The sequence below is a fragment of the Cyanistes caeruleus genome, chromosome 1, assembly GCF_971803275.1.
Source record: "Cyanistes caeruleus chromosome 1, bCyaCae1.hap1.1, whole genome shotgun sequence".
In the NCBI taxonomy this organism is placed as follows: Eukaryota; Metazoa; Chordata; class Aves; order Passeriformes; family Paridae; genus Cyanistes; species Cyanistes caeruleus.
Window position 1 is genome coordinate 49,247,608 of NC_141701.1, and position 14,290 is coordinate 49,261,897.

The following is a 14,290-nucleotide window of genomic DNA, read 5'->3' on the forward strand; positions in this document are numbered from 1 at the left end:
GTGGAGTCACCATCCTTGGATGTGTTTTAAAAAAGACTAGATATGACACTATGATCTAGTTGAGGAGCTAGGGCATGGGTTGGACTCAATGATCTTGAAGGTCTCTTCCAACCCAGTCATTCTGTGAATTCTGTGAATTCTGAGAATTCTGAGAATGTATATTTTTAGCTAGAGTAGATGGAGCCTCTGTGGACAGACTCCTGGATTTCATCACAAACTCCTGATCCACTCCTTAACCATGGATCATTTGCAATAACATTGTAAAAGTCTTAATGACATGCAAATTGCTTTTTTCTGCATCAGGAAGATGTAGAGAAATGAAAACAATTAAACATCATATTTCTCTACTTTAATTGAAAGACAATCTGTACAGCTCACATGTGGGGGATAAAATTCTCAATATTTTCAGTGTTTTTCCATGCATAATGGCACTATGAAGTTCATTATAGTTTTCAAATTCTGTGCTACCTCTGTTCATTCTGTAAATAAAATGGAGATGCAGTGTAACAGCAATAGTAACTGTTATCTTGTATTATTTTTCCCCTTAAATTTACACACTTTCAGATCCAGCTTTATTATGACATAATATCCACAGCTAATTTCAAATCACTTAACTCCTATTTGAATATCAAAGTACATATTTTAAATCACTTGGAGCTCTGCAAGCCTCAGGATCCCTGCTGCACTCTGTATTCACGTGTATTTAGCCACACTTGTCTTGGGAGAGACACCCTTAGGAAACATTAATTATGTCTTCTCCTAATTAGAACCACATATTGCTGGAGACCAGTTTGTTTTCCTGAATGGGAAAGCTGGAATATTAATTTAGAACCTGACATGACAGAACAAAAGCTCTCCAGACTGTCCATTGGAGTTTTGAGAGCTACAGCATCCCAGCTGGGGGGCTTAAGTCAAATTCCACAGCATCCCAGTCTATGTCTTTCATTTGAGTATAATCTTAAATAAATAAATCTAACAAAACAATTTTTGGACAACAGAGGCTTTGAACATGAACACGTGTGTTGTCTTCTGTAGTTGCTTTCAGGCTTGTGTCCAGTTTTCTGAATTGATTTTTATCAAGAAAAAAATCACTTTAGGAAGATGTGCTACTGTACATTATACTCCAACTAGCCATCCTCATAACCCACTGAAGGGAAGGGAGTTCTGTGCTCCTCGCCTGCACCCACAGGATGGTACTAATGTCCAGGTTTCTGTTGATTCTCTGCATCACTCTCAGCTCATATATTTAACAAGGAATCAACCATTTAACAGAATGGTCTGGGTGCAGCCTACAACAGCTTGAGTGTCTGGCCTCACACCTGAAAAACCAAGTACAAGTCCACTGTCTCCTTGACACAGATAGAAATTTTTTCCAAAAGTTTGTTGGTGCCTGTTGGTGCCTAGATCAATTTTTCATTATACAAAAATGTTTGCCTTACCGTTATTAGCAACGTTTATTCTTCAGCGTCTCTCTGGAACTGGAAATGATGCATAAAAATGTTGTTGACAGCATTTATTTTCCTTTGTAACATTATAAAGGTTTCTGTCCATAAAAAAACCTTACCCCAAGAACATATAGCAGATTCCTGGAGCTATTCCAAAAGAAAATTCTTATAATTTCTTTAAGTAAGTGCTTTTGGCACTTAGATGATTTTTCAATCCATGGTATCTCCTGTCATTTTAAATGCTGTACCAAAACGGATGGTTGTTAAATTTTGTCCCATGTTTTATCATTCTTTCCTGAACACACAAAACCCCAAAGATTTTTCAATAGCCTCATTCCAGTAATAATGAATAGTTTCTAATACCACCACTGTGTTTAGCTTTGTACCTTGGAAAGACTGGCCAAAACACCTTGACACATGATTGCTGAAGGACCAGAGTTGTACCAACTGCAGATAACCCAAACCCAGAAAACTTGACTGAGGTATAATATCTGAGCTCCTGCCATTTGGATATGCAGCTTTTAGAAGCAGGTAATGTGCTTCAAAATATGAGTTAAATAGTTTAGGTATGAAACTGGCCAGAGGTGCCCAATGTCTGCGATGGGGGCAGTGGGATGAGCACCAGCTGGTCCTGACAGAGCCTGTGTGGAACTCCCATGGCCCCTGGGGAGCACTAAAAACAGTGACTTTGCAGTGACTGTGACCCTCTTTTCTGTTATCCATAGCCTGTGTAACTGAACTATTTCATTACAAAAAATCCCCAATCTGTAGATATTGTCTGACTGAAGTGCAAGTTACTATTGCAATAATACAAAGCAATTGCCTCAGATATTACAATAATCATTTCCACGACCATTGAGGCACAGCTAAGACACATGTACCCAGTACACAGGAATTTCTTTAATTTTCTTTGTCTTCACATTAATTGATTAAATACTTTTGAATCAATCAAATGTTTTTTTCAAAACAAAGGATAGTGGCAATCTCTTAATAGAAGAAACAAAAAATGTTTTTAGCTCTTTAGCCATCACACTTAGAAATTATGTTTAATATAACATTTAGGCTCAAACAATTAGAGCAAAGTTTTGAGGAAAATTTGCATCAGAAATTCATAGATTGCTTTATTCAACACTCCCTGCAGGACAGACCCTCAAATTCCAAACATCAGTTATGAGTAAGAAAGTCTTCCAGAAATCGGGGGTGAATGCAAAAAGAACTGATGAAGGCAAAGAGGTGAACATTAGACCAGAATTTAAAGAAGAGGAGATATGCTGAAGAACAGAAGGAACTGAGATTAGGCTCTGATGGGTGAACATGCAAGTCAGAAATAATTTTGGTGATTATTTCCCAGGTGTGATTTATGATTTAAATGAAGTAGCTCAAACACCAACAGCATAAGCTGCAGCACCAAATGACTATGAGACAATTGCTAAACCCACCAGGACATTTCATAAATATCCAGTGATTTAACAAAATTACTTGAATAGTTCTTTTCAGTAACTTAAAATATCTGCTATAGCTGGTGACTTCAGGCTCCAATGCAGTTATATTCCACAAAGGTTAAACAACAGCAACAAAATCTGAATCCTAAACCAGCAAATCCATCTCCTCCAGGTCATTTAGCCACTATAAATTTTAGAAGTGATCTTCCAAAATATCGTGCCTGTGTATTCCACCAGTGAAAAGCAAAGACTTCTGGGTGAGTGATTCACACATCTTTTCAGTGATTCCACTAAGCAAACTGCAGTGATGTTGAGAGGAACACAAATACCAAATGGGCACCAGGTGTGCCCAAAACCCCACTGGCTGCTGGGGCTCCCAAGGAAAAGCAAGAGTGGGTTCACTGCCCGAGTGAGAAATCCCTGTGACTGCAGGTAGTGGAACTAGAAAGAGATACCAAGAGCAACTTACAGGGCAGGGAAGGGTCAGGTGAGGGGGTGACTGTCAGCTATTAAAATATCCTCCTCTGCCTACTCAAGCAACCTTAGAAAGCAGAGCACCTTTTTTTCTGTGATAACAGGTATAACAGACTTATCCATGAGAGATTTAATTAACTAAATCCAGCTCTGGTGTAGCTCTGGCAATACAAAGCTCAGCACAGCATTTTTCCGCCTGCGATTTACTGAGCTAATCAGCTTGGGGTGAGATTTTCAGCCAGCTCTGATCTTGGCACTATATAGCTAGTCCAAATGAGCAAGTTAATTTAAATTTCCACCAGATACAACTCTAGACAATGTCTGTGTTGGCATAATATTAATTGTTTTTCAGCACAAGAGCTTGATGTCATCGAGGCTCTGTTAAAACCCAGATGATGCTACAAAATGAGGCATAATGGGCATAATGAGAAAGCCAAGCCTCCTAATGAAAACACTTACGAAGCACATAGGGCACTATTAAGTCAAGGCTGTGCTTACACAGCCTCAACTCTGTCCTTGTATCTAATTATTTATTTTGGTTTTGTTTGTATTTCTAGTACTTCTCACAATAAAGAGCATGACCACATAATTTGATGTGGAGGCACATTGATCACCTGCTCCCTCACTCCTGTGCTATTTTTAAAAACTCTCCTCTCCTTGCTTACTTTCCATCTACAACTTTTCAATTCAAAACACCGCACTTCATCTGCTGTTGCTCACTAGTATTTGAGAAAAAAAGGCACAGAAAAAATAACCATGATATTTGGCATGTCTTATGTGGTTACATATATATATATGTGTGTGTGTGTGTGTGTGTATAGTTAATATTCTCTGCTCTGCTGAGACTTGCTGCATCCAGCTCTGAGGCCTCAAATATAAGAATGACATGGACACAATGGATCAAGTACAGAGCAGGGCCACAAAGATGATGAGAGGGCAGGAGCACCTTTCCTATGAAGACAGTCTGAGAAAGCTGGGGTTGTTCAGCCTGGAGGAGGTGCTGGGGAGACCTTAGAGCAGCCTTCTAGTACCTATAGGGGGTCTACAACTTAGCTTAGGAACTTTTTACCAGGGCTTATACTGACAGGACAAGGGGAAATGGCTTTATAGTGAAAGATGGCAGGTTTAATTTGGGAATTATGGAGAAATTCTTCACTACGAGGGTGGTGAGGCACCAGAACAGTTTGCTCAGAGAAGCAAGCACAGCTTGAACAGAGAAGTTGTGGCTGCCCCATCCCTGGGAGTGCTCAAGACCAGGTTGGATGGGACTTTGAGTAACCTGGTCTAGTGGAAAGCTGTCCCTGCCCATGGCAAGGCTGTTGGAATGCGATGATCTCTAAGACCTCTTCCAGCCCAAGCCATTCCATGATTCTATCGCAGCAACTTAGTTTCTGAGACCTTACATAAGAACTTAAAAGGCTGAGATATTACATAATATGGCAGAAACAAGTGATACAAGGACCATTTTGGTGTGCAAAGCAGAGGCTGTAGCACTGCTGAGTGTACAGCCTGGCCTGTTCTACATACTCAGCTTCTCATCTACAGTACTTTTCATTTGACACTTGATTTAGTCTTTTGAAATGGATGTTGAAAACAAATCGCTGCCCAGTTGACCTAAAAATCATTCTATTAAAAGTCTTTGCACTGTTTCACACCAGCTACTTTGAATCTCTTCCACACTTTGTCACTACTTGATCTCTGCTAAAACTGCGCAAAGATTTTCACATGCACTTGTAATCTTGACAGGCATATGTAACAGAAATTTATTCAGAATATGCAAATCAAGAGGGGAAAACATTCTCTCACTCTCTTTTTTCCCTGACTGGTGATGATTACTGTTGCTTTGCATAAATCATAGCAGAGCTGTGGGAGCTGCAGAGATACAAGATTCAAGCTTCCTGTCTGAAGTAATTTGTCAAAAACATCCTGGTGTGCTTTCAAAGGAATTAAGATATTGTATCTCATATCTTCCAATTGTTTTATATTTTAAACATTAGTGTATTTAACTTTTACTTATAACCTTGCATTTTTCATCAGGTCTCATTTTCTTGTGTCACAACTTTTCTATGCAGTACCTGTCATGGCCTTCTCAGCTGAATGTCTTTCTTTACACATTTTAAATTGGATCCCTTCCCATTTGACAGAAAAATTGTTTGTTTAGTTGGGTTTTTTAGCCATGTTATAAATATTTAAAGAAAATTTTTTTTGATTTTTCCCCGTAATAAATTATTTTCTTACTGTATTGAGAGAAAGACAGGGAGACTGCAAATAAAAGTTAAATTTATTTTAAACAAATAGTCCTTTCTTCAAAGCCATCAAAGAATCAGTCTAACAGACAAAGAATTTCATGTGGAATTTTAACAGAAACACATCTGCAATATAATGGTTTGCAAAAGGAAAAACGACTTTTCTTCATGCCTGTGGGTCCTGTTCTTGCAGCCACTGTCTCTTCTAAAGTATTAAGTAAATGTGAACTGGAAAAACCCTGCTGGAGGGTCTCAAAGATCATAGAATAAATGTCAAGCACTGAAAGTAGGCTGAGACAAAAACATCCTCCACATTAAAAAAATGAACCTTGAGAATGTGATTAACTTCCTGTTCTTTTCTGGTTTCCAAGGAAAACCTTCACTAAATGTTTGTGGCAAAACATCCCCACTTTGCTGGCCAGCTAGGTAATTTGGTACTGCTCCCTTTACAAACCATAGGAGTCTGGGAGATTTCCCAGTCTGTAACTACCACAGCTGCATGGTACCCATGGCATAAGTATCAGGTTTTGGTTCATCTTTCTTCTCTTCTATGTAATGTTTGATCTTGTATTCCATATTCTTCTATTCATTTTTTCTCTTTTTGGTCTCCTTTTCTTTTCTGAGAGTGTTTTGCTCTTCAAATGATCTTGCTTGACTGTACAAAGCACGGATTCCTAAATTTTCTTTACGCCACAGGGAATTATATTTCAAACAATGCAAGACCAGCAGAATTTCCAAATCTAACTGTACTTCAGCTGTGGTTTATAGTCACACTTCTCTCCAATGAGTGTGCATTGTGTGCAGCAGTATAAGACCAATCCTTTAAGCTACTCTTGTTAGAATGTCTGAAGTAAAATAAAAGGGTGGTTATTAATTTTATTTGATTTCATTTATGCACTTGGAACAATTTTCAGTTGCCCAGAAAGTCATTACTGATCTTCAGCAGAAAAAATCCCTTTGAGAAAATGATTAAGCAATTAAGCCTCTGTGTAAGTGAAATACTTCAGAAATTTGCTATATATTTTCACAGACAGGATTGCTGGTGACAGAGAACAAGTGTCCCATCATTATACTGTCATCACTCTATTTGCCATTATTTCTGTTTAAATAGCCTTTCATTTGTAGAAATTTGCATACTGTTTTACATCTTCATTTTCATACTGCTAGGCCAGCTAACAATTTCTAGTAATTACTATCAACAGACAGTACAGCACATCTAAAAGGCAACCTGGATCTACAATGAGAATCACAAGAATCACAAAATAATTCAGGTTTGAAGGGAACTAGGTGGTCTCTTGTTGACCCTTCAGTTGAAAGCAGGGTCAACTGTGAGACTGTTCACAGATTTGTTGAGTTGGGGCTTGGGAACTTCTATCAATGGAGAGTGCACAACCTCCCTGAGCAATCACCTGTGCTAGCCCTTGCCTTGTGTAACTGAGAGACAGGAGTATCATCCTCATCCTCACATGTTTGGGGGCTCTCCTCCAGAATCCTACTTTGATTTTTCATTTGTCTTTTTAAAAAAATGTGACATGTTTGTGGCTGTACAATCTGGTGTTTAAGCTCCTCCTGATACTCCAGTGTCCACAGGTTACCTGTCAGCACTCTGAAAGTTGTGGAAGAGTAACAACAGATCATTTGGAGGTCTGATGACAGATTGGTTTTAAAAATATCTGAAGTTTAAGCAGTGCAGTTTCAGCTGTATTTTACTATTCTCTTTACTGTTTCAGAACTGTTAAATCAAACCCAGCTCTGGAGCCAGTAGTTTATCAATGACACAAAGCAAAACTATTTTGCTCCGTTGCACAAGTGTCCAGTGTCTAACTGTGGTTTGCAAAGCTTTCCTTCAATTCAAGGGCTGATTCTTGGCAGTGACAGGCTCTAAAGATTTAAAGGGTATTTTGACATTGCAATCAACTTGCTTAATTTTCCATCTCCCATTCTTATGTCCCTACATCCTGCTTTTCAAACTTTGCCTTGCCCTGGAAAATTGGGACAGAGCTGAAGTCAATGGGCTGGCAGCATTGAAGGAATGCAGCTGGTGAAAGCTGCTGAGGAGAACAGGTTTCCTCACAGTCACCAAGTGTGCTGTCACCAAGGGGGAGGCTTTTCCTAAGAAGGCATATCTTGACATCTGTATGATCTCTGGACATACCTCATGGAAGGGTTTGAGCTACATCACTGCTAGATTGACATGAGGGCTCACAGAGTTACAATCATTTGATATGATCACAAATATGATGTCCAGAACCACGGTTAAGTCTTTAGCTACATATCCAGATAAAGGTTGTGGGTCTGAGAAGAAGGAATTTATCTTTCCAAAGGTTCTGAAAGAGCTTCATATGACGCTGAAGTGGTTTGAGAAGTTTAATGCTCCACAAGAAAGAAGATGAGCTTCTTCACACTGGGCAGTGACAAGGAAAAGTCACTGATAACACTCATCAATATTAGAGACAGGCAAGCTGTATTTGCCTTATTCAACACTGAAAGCACTGAGCTGGACAGATATTGCACACTGTGAAAATGTGGAGCTGTTGCAAAAGCAGGCTTTTTAAAAATTCTATCTGTTCACTCAAATTCCTGAAGAACATTAATTTTCAGAGCACTGCATCTCTGAATTATATGTACAACTAATGGATCATAGTTCAGTATTCTGATTGCAAGCTCAGACTACCTAATCAACCACATGGTTATTTGCATAGATCAGTGAAAACTGCTGAAAGCAATATTGATATTCACAATCTCTAGCAAACATGCTAATGTTTTATTTGTTTTTAGCTTTTCTTTCTAGGTGTCATATACAAGCATAATATTATTTCACTGAAAATAATTTTAAAGTAATGAGCTGAAACCAGCTGTACAATTCACAAAGCTCTCTCGTTTCAATCCCTTCTCAGCACAACTTCTTAACACAAGCTTGTAATAACAAATAGATTTTGCAATTCAAATAATTTTACTTAGGAAAAGCAATTGCCTAGGAAAAACGTATCTTGAAAATCCCAAAATAATTCAAGGAACAAAGACCTGCATATCAGGGTGTTACTGCTCCAGATGTAGTACTCAGGGTGTTTAGGAACTGCACTCACTGGGTGAGCTACACATACACTTAATTAACAGATACCTTTTAATTATTGTGGACTTAAAGTCCACGGGAAGCTAAAGGTTCATTCACCATTGTTCCAACTTGGGCAAGCAGATGGAGGGCTGAGAAATCTGAATAGTCTCAAGGAATGGTCTGGCACTGGCACCAGTCTGGGCACAGAAGGGGTTATACTCTGTGATCCCTGGCTTTTCAGTTTGCCCATGGAGGTGCAGCAACAAGGGCATACAATGTAAGAACCAAATATGTGCAAGACTGAGCAGAGAATATAGTTCTGGAAATGTGTTTCAGACTCTAGTCATCTGAGTCAAATTTCCTAATATTAAAATCCTGCTGCATAATTGCTTTTGTATTTTCTTTTGTAATTGGCTTCTACTTTCCCTGTAGTACAATGAATACAGATCTGTTTCCAAAGCACATTGCCAAATTATTTGGTGTTTAAGGTTTTTTAGTCCTGATAATTTTGCTGCAGCATGCCTATGTCTAATTTTGAAAATGTTTTCTCTCAGAGTTTGCTCAGTAGAGCAGGTACCACCCCTATGAAGTGCCAGTATTGACTTTGCTGGCTAAGGAAGATGTTGCACCCTAATTCTCTGCAATAACTGGAGAACTAGTGCTCTCAACCTTTGCTCGGGTTTCTTCTGCTCAGCTTGTAAAGGTGGCAGCCACTTGAAACCTGCCTGGGGTCCAGCATTAATAATTCCATGCTTTTGTCACAAAATGTCTTTGGTTCTAGTGTCCTAAAACACAAACAATCCTGTGATTAACATTAGCTGTTCCAGTTCAAGAAGACACAGTGATACCGATGTCTTGAGCTTTACCTTTCCATGACTCTAAATTGTTCTGAAAAATGTATTATAAAAACCCTTGCCAACATGTGTTCTTACTAGGTGATCTCACAGTTGCTAGTAGCAAGCTGACAGTGGAGCAGAAAAGTCTCCTTTGCAGAGGAATTTTCTGTTTCTGAGCTGCTTGTAGCCATGGTTCCTCCAGCATCCATTCTCTGTGTGTTGAACTGGGTTAGATGAGTTATTCAATCTTCAAAAAGCTTCACACAGAGGTCTGCATTCCTTAGGGGTAGGCACACACAGCACATGATCTTAAAATGCCTGCTAGCATAATGGCAGTGCAATCTCTTTATCACAAGAGGTGCTGCTCTGCACAGCCCATGACACTGCTAAACCCAAAGGATATGATTCCTAACCTTCACCAAGAGAAAAGCAGTGCCAGGGAGATAGCCTCTAGAATTATCATCTCTACAGATACACACACTTTGGATTAAAAATATTCCTATAGATAACAGCATAATCTTCGTAGGAATAATTAGAACAGAGATATGGACCCACAACATTCAGAGTTATTAGATAAAGTTAAAAGCATGTGGAGCCTGGAGTTCATGTGATTCACTGTCTCAAAAAGCTGATACCAACCCAAGGACTAAGTGTGCATAGCAAAATATATGAGGCATATCTTTGTTTACTATTTATAGCCACATGCAAAAACATAGGGGAAGCATTTGTTTACTAGATGGGTCTTATTTTCTATGAGGTGGTCCAAATGGAGATCATCTGATGTCCGTTTATCACCTCCTGGCAGTTTTTTGAAGTTTAGCCTCACTTCTGTTGCAAAAAATCCATTTATTTAAACATCACTTTTCCTCATCACTTTTCCTCTGGCCAAAGCCCAAAGAAAATTAAAGTTAGCTACCTGGGAGAGATCAAATTGGATAGTTGAAGCATATTTTCAGATTCTGTCATTTTATGTATTAAAGTTTTAGGATACTTTGCTTGAGGAGGCTGAACTTCTTGAGAGCTCCAGATTCCAATGGGATTTTGTGAAAAAGGCTTGTGATTTCCACATCAGGGAGAAGTGGCAATAAACTGGGACCAGAAACATATATTTTTAAAGATTTTACTAGTATTTTATTGTACTTTTTTACATACATGGAGAAACAATTTTCATCAAACCAGCCAAAGACACCTTGAAACTTTTAACACATGTATTTCTCATTACTTCTGCAAGTCTGAAGTGTCATAAATAAATAAAATACACTACGGAATTTTTTTTCAGCTGATATCTGAATTCTCTCATTTTGCTTGTACAAAATAATGTTACCTTTTTAAGTGCACCACAGTACTTGACATTTCCTATGAATGAAAAAGTCCAGTGTTTCAGGTTTTGGAGGGGAAGGGTGTGTGCTGCTCTGACACCCATGGTGCAGAGATAGTTGAATCCTTGGCCAGCATCTGGGAGCATGTTTGAGTACAATCCTGAAAAATGTATTACTGGTTTCCTGAAGAAGGGCTGATTTCCTGCTTACTCATCTGTAAATTCGTACTGTTTCATTAGAGTTCTCCAGAGGCTGTTACACTAGCTGGCAGGGTAAATAGAGGGAATCTGTCCCTTCCTTCTGCTCATGCCAGCAGGGACTCATGACCAAGTGCAGCTGCATAATGACTGCTAGAGGCTTAAAAACAGCTGCTGATCAGCTCCAGAAATTCCTGGTGGAGCAGTTAGGGTTTTCTTTTGCTGTCAGGTTGCTCATGAAGAGAGGAAGAAGCCTGGCTGCTGGAAAAGCTCGAGTGAGCAGCATCTGGCCCTGTTCATGGGCTTTCTGTCCTAGCAAAGGGGGCAACCTTCCAGGAGGTGCAGGAGCATGGGAAACCAAACCTGCAGCAAGGATGCCAGGGTCCCGTGTTCTCCCCTACAGCAATTCCAGAGAAAGCAGGGAGGGCTGGACAAGCAGGATCTGGTGGGAGGAGGCTGGACAAGGGCTTCAGAAATTCCAGTCAGAAAAGTGAGAGCTTGCCCTTTTCCTTCCTTGATACTGTTACAAGGGGAGGAAAATGGGAAAAAAGGGATTTTATTACATCTATCAGATATCCCAAGGAAGCCTTTCTGGGGTGCAGCCACAGGGGAGCACGATCTGTCAGCAGCTATTCTGATATAAGACACAAGGAGCCTACCTTTAAAATGGGAGTATCTAGAGAGACTGAAAAATGCTTTTTTTTTTTTTTTAATTTCCCCTATCATTTGCAATCAGCTACTTTTCATTATTATCACAAAGCTGTGGGTCAGATTACAGTTTTGTATGGAGCATTTGGAAAATTATTTTGCTCCCCCTATCCCCAGATAAGAAGTTGAGTCAAGTTACACATGCCATTTCACATTACCATCTGGTTTCTGGTCTCAAGGCTGCTTCAATGTGTAAAATGCCCAGAGTGTTAATACTTTTCTTTTAAAACTGAGATTTCATTTTAAAAAGCACAAAATCTTTCTCTCTAAACCAAGATTTTTGAGATGTCTTCCCAGCTCATCAACAGAATAAAATCATAAATCCTTCCATAGATGGCAAAAGGGAGTCAGAGGAGTATTAGGTGCATGCAAAGCAGTTAGGTAATATTCATATAATGGGAGAGATATATAGATAAGAAGAATTCCAAATACTTGATTTTAAAAGAATTTATGCCTTTCACTGATGTTTGCAGTCCTCAATTACTTTTCCTTTGCTACACAAAGGAGCAAAGGAGCAATGTTCTAAACATTAACATAAAAATGAACATGTTCCTAAGGGATATCCAGGCATACTTGAACCAGGAAGCATGGCTAGAGAAGGAAGGTGTATCAGAACTTTGTGAAGCTCAGTTTAATTTCCTGTGTTAATTAGCTCATTTTTCCATTGTGATTCATTTGTTTTTTCACTGCTGTCCTGAGCTCATTTCATCAATTCTCCCCAAAAAAGCTCATAAACTATGAGTTCTCCACTGCCTTCCAGGTCTGAAAGAAACACATTCCAAAGCTGATTTTCTTTTTTAGCTCTTGACCTACTTTAGAATATTTGTTTTCATATACCTTCTAAGCACTTGTATATTTGATTTAATTCATATTTATTCAAAAATTCCTTCTAAATTCAGTCTAGATCCAGCGGAAGATTTTCAAACCTCACTCAAGTAGTAGCTTAGCTCTGGCTCATCACACACAGAATGTTTCTCTGCTGCAAATAAGGAGATTAATTTTGTTGTACAAATGGAAAACATATTTGCTATAGGTGTTGTTGATCACTATTATTGCATTTGTAGCTGTGACTGGAACAAAATGCTTTCCAGACTAGAAAAATAATATGTGAGCTTTCCATAAAATGAACACACTGATTCCCAGCCTGTACCGAAACCAGAGAGACTGCTCAGGGTTTCATCACATGTGAAACTGCAAAGTCAGGTTTCATAAAGTTTTAACGTCTGTGATACACCCAGCTCACAGGAAAGCTTCTGAAGCAACCAGAGCTTGGGGGTACTTCTCTAAAGTTTCCAGTGACTGGGAAAAAGCAATTAACAGCAGTGAAGCAGAACAAAGAGGGGCAGCTATAACAAGGCAGGCCCTCACTTCGTAAAATATCAAGCAATTTCCCTTGGTAGAGGCAGGCATTGCTTGCTACTGGCAATGCTCTATGATATCAGGAAGGCCAAGGACAGGCTGGGGCAGATCCAGAGGTCCTCAAAAGTGATCTGAGGACTGCAGACCTCCCCTTTGTTCAGCCTGGAGAAGGCTCTGAGGACAACTTATAGCAGCCTTCCAGTTCCTAGAGGGGGAAGAGAGAGCTGGAGAGGACGTTTTTGCATGGCCATGTGGTGATAGGAAAAGGGGAGATGTCTTCAAACTGAAAGAGGGCAGATAAGGATAGGAAGGTAATAGGAAGATAAGAGATAATATTAGGAAGAAAAAAAACCCCAAAGATAATATCAGGAAGGAAAAAAAGATAATATTAGGAAGAAATTCTTTCCTGTAGGGGTGGTGAGGCACCAGAACAGGCTGCCCAGAGAATTTGTGGATGCCCCATCCCTGCAAGTGTTCAAGGCCAGGCTGGACACGGGTTTGAGCAGCCTGATCTAGTAGGAGGTGTCCCTGCACATGGCAGGAGCCAAGAACTAGACTATTAACTTTAAAGGTGCCTTCCAACCCATATCATCCTATAATTCAGTAATTCTATTCTACTATTTGCGGAGCTCAGAAATGCCCCAAGCGTCACCCCAGAGCACGCAGCCCTTGTGGGGTCTTTCCCCTTCCTTTCGCAGCCCAGAGCAGGACTCAGCCCCGCAGCGATCTGATGCCATTCCACAGCGTGGCCCCTCTCCTGCTGTCTCCCGGCTCCCACCCAAATGCGGAGCTCCCCTTGCTGGTGACAGGCGGTACGGGACCGGCTCCCGGCTCCCGAAGCCCGAACCCCGGCTCCCAGCGCTGTGCAGCGACACAGGCGTGTCCAGGTCACGGTGGGAATCCGAAATCGAGGTGAGGGAATCATGCTCAGTCTCCCCAGAATCTGTAAGCAGGCGGCTTGCGGTGCAAGTAACAGCACCCCTGGCTTCTTACGGGCACATGGGTACATCACTGAGGTACAGGGACAAATTCCCACCCTAGGAATGAATGCCTTAAGAACGGCACCACCAGGCCCATGATGTGGCTCCTACTTTCCCCAGCCAGAATGAGCTGGAGTTGCTCTGTTTAATTATTTTGGTAATAATTTCACTTCTTGCAAAAACAAATCATTTGGAAAGCATTCAACGAATTGCTAAATATGACTTATGG